At 44.2% G+C, this 8383-nt stretch overlaps 1 long non-coding RNA gene across 1 annotated transcript; it reads left to right on the plus strand.

Annotated features, from left to right (window-relative positions):
- The first annotated feature begins 398 nt into the window (after window positions 1-398).
- Window positions 399-8247, plus strand: LOC309354035. Its single transcript, XR_014162162.1, has 2 exons — window positions 399-975; window positions 8000-8247. It is a non-coding gene; the product is annotated as an uncharacterized lncRNA (long non-coding RNA).
- Window positions 8248-8383: the final 136 nt, after the last annotated feature.

Consider the following 8383-nt stretch of genomic DNA (forward strand, 5'->3'; position numbering starts at 1 on the left):
CATTTCGCACTGCCTTGGGAAGCAGCATACGCACGACTTAGCCGCAATCTGTATCTATCCTGTCCTTTCTTATGAATTGCTGCATTTTGGCACGTTTTTCCCAAACCAGATTTGATCCGAATTGAGAAAAAGAACAACCTAGCTGCATATTAAGCTGGCAATGTTTCTCCAGAATTATTCTTCTTCAAGCTGGATGTGAAGCAAAATGAACAGGGGATACGGAAAGAGAGAAAAGATGGAGTGCAGAAAGAAAAGGTTTCAGACAGGCTGAAATTCAGTCCTGTGTTACTCCGAAGTACATCTTGTGAAACTAAATGAGGTTGAGTGTGTGTAGCGCTGCACATTTACTTTGGTCCTACTGAATTTAATGAGACTTACTTCTGAGTAGGCACGCTTAGGATTGCACTGCTAGCTTCCGCTCCTGGGCACATTTTTTCAGTGGTACGCCCCAACTGAATTCATTGTCACTTATTTCTGAATAAATGTGCATACAAATCACACAGGCAGGTAGATTGCTAAATGCAGAACAGATATTGCATCTTCAAGAGGAGCTGCACCTGTTGCATGCCTGCCTGGCGCATGCCTATTAGAACTACAGAGCCTGTGCCGGAAATTGTGTGGCGACCCAAAACCTATGACAGAAGGGTGGGCTGGCAGCAGTCATTCAGCCATGAGAGGAATCTAACACTCTGCATATGTTCAGGAGATCTTCCTCCTCAGTGGGGTGGGGCAGGGAGGGAAGAAAGCGGCAAGCTTCTGTCAAAAAAAGCAGCTGTTTTCACAATATTATTATTTTGTAACATTTTTTTACAATTAGCATGTGTTTTTCTCCACTGTCTATTTTCTTTTCCCATGCCATCCCCCCACGCTTTTCAAAGCCTATGAGACAGAACCAGTTAATCTCCGAAAGCTGCTTTCTGGGGATTGGACTTGAGAAGCTCAGCCATGTTCCCACACGGCGCTCAGATCCTTGCGGTGAGTCAGAGGCGTTTTTTGGGGTCGCCATTACCTCAGCCCGGCCTTTGCAAGGCCAAGGGGGGGGGGAGGCCCACGTGCTTCGGGACCCAGTGGTACACTTAGATAATTTTAGGCTGAGGAGGATTTAATGCTCTTAAAGAGGCCCCCTCTTTCAATAGGACCTGCATTCTTTCACTAAGCCCCCTCCCCCCATGTCTACACTGTGCATTTAAAGCGGTGTCATGCCACTTTAGACCCTCGTGGCTTTGCTCAAAGAAATCCATCGTTTGCCCAGGGTGCTCTGAGTTGTGAACAGGCCCCCATTCCCCCCCCCATGGCTACAGTCCCCAGAGTTCCCTGGGTTTGGATTTCATGGCAGCTGTTTTTATTTTATTTGCGGGGGTTTCATTTTAAACATATTCTGTGGTTCCTTGACCAATTGGAAAAGGTGTATGTGTATGTATGTATATAGTGCTTTTTCTAAAAGAAAAAAATGTTCAGGGGTACTCTCAATTTCCTACTCATATTGAAATACTGCCTCTCAGTGAGGTGAAACTTAGATTCACTAAATGTTTAGGGGTATGCGTACCCCCAGAAAAAAGCACTGTATAGATTTCTATAAGAGCCCTGCAGGCAAGCTTGGCCCCAAGACACTCTCTGCTGCCTAAGATGACAGACAGGGTGTACAAAAGCCAACCGCACTGGCAGCCAGCTCTCACTTTGGAATCAATGGGGCTGGGTCATCTGAAGGCAGCTGGCTAGGTTGGGGGGTGGGTTATAGGGCAGGCAGTGGTGGTTGGGACTGGTGGGGCAGAAAGCCGGGAGGCCAACAGTAGGTGGAGCCAGAGCCAATGAGAGGCGGAGTCAACTAATTGCAGTTTCCTCCCTCTCTTCCTCCATATTGAGTTGTACAAGAGCAACACTGAGACTAAGGATGGGGAAGCTGACATGCTCTGTCACCCTTTCAACCGATAATTAATAATAATAATAATAATAATAATAATAATAATAATAATAATAATAAATTTATTTATACCCCGCCCTTCTGGCTGGGCTTCCCCAGCCACTCTGGGTGGCTTCCAAAAAAATATTAAAATACTGTAATACATCAAACATTAAAAGCTTCCCTAAACAGGGCTGATTGTAAGCTTTTTTTAAAAAAAAAACAAAATAGGTAGGTCAGTGGGGGCTGCCTGAGGGCAGACTCAGGGGCGGAGGAAGGGGGGTGCGGTGGGTGAGGACCGCCCTGGGTGTCACCACTGAGGGGGGTGACAAAATGGCGGGCGGCACTCACTGTGGAGCCTGCAATGCACCCGAGCGACGCATCTCTGCTGGGAGTGATGCGGTGGCTTGGGCGCCCACAGGCTCCGTGCTGCCCCAAATGGTCTGCCCACTGCCTCCCCCTCAGCTGTAGGGCAGCTAAGTGGGAGGAGGCAGCCAGACTCCTTGGCAGCCCCGCGGAGCGTCCTGCCCCGGTTCACCCTGCCCCATGGGTGGCTGGCCCCACCTCTGGGTGCAGGGCACGCGTGCTGCCCCAGGCACCCAATTGGCTTGCTCCGCAGCTGGGCAGACTAAGGTTATTAGGGCCGTCTCTTATTTGTAGGGTAACTAGCATCCTATAACCAGCATTCTTGAGTCTAATTAATGCATGAAGGGGTTAATGCCATAGAGTAAACTGTCCTGCCAGGCTTATCAGCTATGCCACTTCCCCTCACCTCGGGAGGAAATAGGCAGCCAAGCCTTTTGTTGTACTCAGTCTACATATGAGGGGCAGCCTCCATGCCACACCTGGAATACTGTGTCCAATTCCGGACACCACCATGGAAGAGGGATGTTGACAAGCTGGACCATGTGCAGAGGAGGGCGACCAAGATGATCGAGGGTCTGGAAACCATGTTGAGAGGAGCAGGGTATGTTTTGTTTGGAAAAGAAGTGACAGAGGAGATCTGATAGCCGTCTTCAAATATCTAGACAGCTATCACATGGAAGATGGAACAAGCTTGTTTTCTCCTGCTCCGGAGGGTAGGATTCAAACCAATGGCTTCAAGTTACAAGAACTTTCTGACAGTAAGAGCTGTTCGAGAGTCGAACAGACTCATTTGAGAGGTTGTGGATGCTCATTCCTTGGAGGTTTTTGAACATCTGTCATGTATCATCTAGTTGAGATTCCTGCATTGCCGGGGCTGCACTACATGACCCTTGGGTCTCTTCCAACTCTACAATATTATGATTCTATGATGTACTTAATATTAAGGGTGTGTCCTGCAAACCTTCAGCACACTGGCACTCTCAGGGCAGCTTAACCTCTTGTTATCCTCTTAGGATAAAAACCAATATAAATCAAACAATAAAAACCAGTGAAACAGCAAGAAACAACCGATAAATCATACTGAATACAGTACATATATAAAAAATAAGGAACAGCTAGTAAAAACTATGACTGGCTTAGAAGCCCTAAAAAGTTCTAAATCCAATTGATGGATTGCACTTTCGTACCGCCCACCAACCTGGTCAGTTCACAGAATTATTTTGTAAAAAAAGGACAATCCAGGAATTTTTTTTAAAACCCAAAAGCTGTAAAAACCTTGGAAGAATTGGGCTGCGATCCTATGGGGCTTACTTCTGTGCAGTCATGTAAAGGATTTGCTTTGTAAAAAGCACCCGAAATCCTCCCTGGGGACAGGAGGGGTGCCACTACCAAGAAGGCCCCCTCTTTACCATCATGGAGGTGCTTGTGAAAAGGTACGCTACCCTCAAGCTCTTGGGAAGAAGAGGGAGATGGTTTTGAAAAGGGCAATCAACAAGAATAAATGCACATTCTGTGCAAAGGGACTGTGGAAGGGAACATGAGGATCGTGTTTCTGCACCTTGTCTCCTTGAGTTCAGATAACATTGTCATTTCCTTAGGAAAATGACAGGGGAAACCCCAGCCGGCCAGCCTGCTTCCTTAAGGAAAGTAACCAGCAAAATTCCTCGGGTAGCCCAACAAGATGGATTATCGTTCGCAGCTTGACCACATAATGTTGCAACCCAGCATCACTCCCAGAGCTGAAGACAAGGCTCAGTTGCCCTCGCTCTGCAGCTAGGCTTCTCTACTCCCCAATTCCCTCTGTGTCATGGATGGGGTGAGGCCCAAGGGACAAAGGAAACCCCTCAAGCTCCCCTCTCCCGAGGCCACATCCTCCTCCGTGGCCTGGATTCGAATCCTGTGTGTTTTTGCCTAGCTGGAATGTGTTCTTGCATTCAGATGATGATGCTTCCTGCTCACCTGGGAAGAAGGAGTGTGTGTGTGTAGAAACTGCCCTGCCCTTTTCGTTGGGGATTTTAGGGAAAGACCTGCCAAAAAAGTTGAAAAACATCTTCATGTATGCGACAACGGCCACGAGAGTTTTGGTAGCACAAGGATGGAAGACTGAAGAAACCCCAGCTAAAGAATCATGGCAAGAAAAATTGATGGACTATGCAGAACTGGCAAAACTGACATATAAGCTACGGGAAAAGGATAGCTGCGACTTTAAGGATGAATGGGAACCCTTTACAAAGTATCTGAAGACGCAACAAAGCGAACTGGACTCCTTGGCAGGTTTTGAATAAACATTCACAAACTTTTTATTGATAATAATCAGCTAAATAGTTTGAGGATCTATACAACTTTGTAACATGCAGGAAACAGCATTCTTAGAGAAACCAAGGACTGGAACTGAGGGAAGCCGAGGTGGGGTGGGGTGGGTGGGTTATGTGTGGGAGGGGGGAAGGGAGAAAAAATGGGTGGGGGGACAAGGATGATATGTTTTTGGAAAATATGTCTTGTTATAATTTTGAATAAAAAAAATTAGAAAAAAGAAAGAAACTGCCCTGCCCATACAAAGGGAACATTTGCATCCAGTGTGGCCCTCAGGAGGTTTTCCCAGAGGGGACTGAGGCCCTCGGAGTGGAAAAGGTTGCTCTCCTTGCCCTGATCTATAACATTATGCTGGGGAAATTGCCCCATCAATTTACAAATAGTAACAAATTTCCCGGGAACTGTAGTTTGTTCAGGGAATTGCTGGAAATTGAAGCTCTGTGAAGAAGGGTCCCCTAACAAATAGCTCTGAATAGCTCAGTTGGCACAGCATGAGATTCTTAATCTCATGGTTGTGGGTTCGAGTCCCACAATGGACAAAAGATTCCTGCATTGCAAGGGGTTGGACTAGAGGAACTTCATGGTTCCTTCCAACTCTCAGCACCCTTAAGAAACTATAGATCCCAGGGTTTGTTGGTGGGTGGGGTTCTAGCGAGACAAACAAGAAAGACTAGCAAGCACAAGGCTAAAGTCACTCTGCACCTGTTGAACAAGGACAGAATAGTCAACTCTTTAAGCATGTATAGCACACTCCGTTTAAAAAGAAAAATCTTTGTGGCGAAGAGTTCTGTGTAACCCAAAAGCTTACATTTGCCAACACCACATATGCATCTTAAACAAATTATGTTCATTTGTTCCTGCAAAAATCCGCACCTATCCATTCTTGCTCCCTCATCCCGCCCCCTGAAAGGATGTGGGTCGTAGGGTCTGGGTGAGCATCGTACTTCATTCCTTACATCATATGTGTGGTAACTGGGCCCATGTGTCCAGCACCCCAACGTGAGATTTTCAGAATGGTGACCATGAGAATCGGCTTTAAAAAAGAAAAAAGGAAAAAAAGAAAACATTCCTTTCTAAACAAATCTTCCGGTATTATTTTACGATAAGCCATCTAGGCTTTGGGGTTTTCCCCCCCGCCCTTGACCTGACTTTCCGTAAAAGTAAATTCCGTATTGATTTTAATTTTATAATCTTTTACTATTTTATGACTGGTGTGCATTATCATTAACTACTTTGATGTACGTGTCTAGGTTTATAAACTTTTTTTATCATAGTGTGTATTGTGAGTGTCAGTGTGGGTGCAAACTTCCTGGTGACACAGAGTTCTCGCTCAAACAACTGACAGTTTTGACGAAACCACACAAGAATGGTCATGCTGTGATACGCCAAGGAATCTTGCTGGCCTGGCATTCTCTCCCCGACAGTGGTCAGCCTAGGCGCCTCAGGCAGGGCCACAGTGGATCAGCCATGTGGAGAAGGATGAAATTATCATTTTGGGGAAGAATATCTGCTGTAAAGATGAATGTGCTACCTAAGATGTTGTTCTTATTTCAAACAAACCCAGTGATCAGTGGGGTGGGACACTTTAAGGATTGGCAAAAAGCATTATCAATATTCATCTGGCAGGGGGGAACCAATAATTAAATATAAACTTCTCACAGATATGAAAGAAAGAGGTGGATTCTCCCTACCAGACTTGAAATTATATTATGAGGCGTCCTGCCTTTGCCGGCTGAGGGATTGGATATTGTTGGAAAATACAGACTTACTAGATTTAGAAGGATATGATAACAGATATGGATGGCACACATATTTATGGTACTGTATGACAAAGTCAAAGTTCATAGAAGGTTCCTGAAGCACATAATAAGAAAATCAATTTATGAGATATGGAATAGATAGAAAGGTGTGGATCAGCCATGCCATTTAAGAGCATAAGAGCCTGTTGGACCAGGCCAATGGCACCCTCTTCTTACAATAGGCAACCCATGGCAAGCCTGAAAGCAGGACTTCTCCCCATTTGTGATTCCCAGCAAATGGCACAGTGGAAACAGAACATTGTCAGTGGGCTACAATCAAATTTCTCACCACAATGCCTAATTGTTTACACCTCAACCTTTCCTCTAACCTAGTAAGTACCAAATGTTTTAACATTTCGTCAAAGAGGAGTTGCCCATCCCCTTGATTACAGACTCGCCAAGTGTCCCTATTGTCCAGGGACAGTCCTGACTCAAGGGTTGGTCTGCGTAGATAGGATAATTTTTTCAGCCCAACTTCTATTCCCCATTTCCAGGGTTTCTCTGCACAAGGGGGAAAACTTCCTTTGCGGTAACATTTGATTAGCAAATACAGTGGTACCTTGGTCCTCAACTTAATCCGTTCCAGAAGTCCGTTCCAAAACCAAAGCATTCCAAAACCAAGGCGCACTTTCCCATAGAAAGTAATGTAAAATGAATTAATCCGTTCCAGACTTTTAAAGAAAACCCTAAAACAGCAATTTAACATGAATTTTACTATCTAACGAGACCATTGATCCACAAAATGAAAGCAATAATCAACGTACTGTACTATAAAATAAATAAGACAGTATTGTAGATGATAAAAATTAATTAAATACATTAAAATGTATTATTTTTTTCTTACCTGCACTGATGATAGTCATTGTTTGGATGGGGTGCTTTTATCCATTTCCACAGTCACACAATCAATCAATCAGTAGCTGAACTGGGTTCCAGACAGTCACAAAAACAAATTAATTGAAAATGCCTCCGAAACAAACACAATTTAAATAGCAAAAAGAAAAGCACCGAACTTAAATCTGTTCCAGAAGAAGTCCATTTGACTTCCAAAATGTTCAAAACCCAAGGTACAGCTTCTGATTGGTGCAGATGCCCCAGAAACAATAGCCGACAGCCACATAGGATGTTCGGCTTCCAAAAAGTGTTCGAAAACCAGGACACTTTTGTAGTTTGAGAACCAAAGCGTTTGAAAACCAAGGTGTTTGAGAACTAAGGTACCATTGTAAAACTTTGAACTTGCTTTTCTTTTCTATTTTGGTCTGGTTGTTTATCCTGGTATCCTTGCACTCCCCTTTTTTTTGGCAAATAAAAGATCCCCTGCTGTACAGTCTCTGTCCTGATCAGCTTTGGCACACACAGCAAGGCTGTTGTTGAAAGTTCGCTATCCGGTTCCACCACTACCGCCAAACCGGGCTGTAACAGTGTGTCTGAGCTTTCTTACTTAAATTACACAGCATTCTTCTTAATTGGGCAAGACTGACCTTTCGGGAACTGGTGAGTGAAGCATGTTGAGGTTTGGTCTAAGTACTTTTTGTAGTCCTTCCAATGCATAATACTCCCAAACCAGTTTTGATAATGAATAATTATTTAACTAATCATTTATCTTTTAACTAATTCATAGATCAAGCAATTACAGTCACATATCCAGCTGCTCTTTGGAGATCCTGAAGGATAAAATATGCAGTGATCAAAAGCTGTCCATTTCAACTGTACTTGGAAGTCAGTTCCCTGGAACATAGTGGGTCTCACTTTTAAGTAAATAGGCTCACGCTGCACAGCTTAAGGCAATTCTTTGAAACCGCTAAAGGTTTCAGCAGCATTTAAGTTTATTTTTCTGTTATATTTTCCAAAAAAAAACAAAAACAATTTTTTAAAAAAATCTATTTTTATTATTGGATCAGCTTCGACAGGTGTCAGAAGAAGCACTCTGGATACTCGGGGATGGGATGGCCCAGAAGAAGAAATTGCATAGGTCCCAAAATTGTTTTCTGCTAATTTTAAACAA

This window comes from Podarcis melisellensis (assembly GCF_964234715.1).
Source record: "Podarcis melisellensis genome assembly, chromosome: 13".
Taxonomy (NCBI): Eukaryota; Metazoa; Chordata; class Lepidosauria; order Squamata; family Lacertidae; genus Podarcis; species Podarcis melisellensis.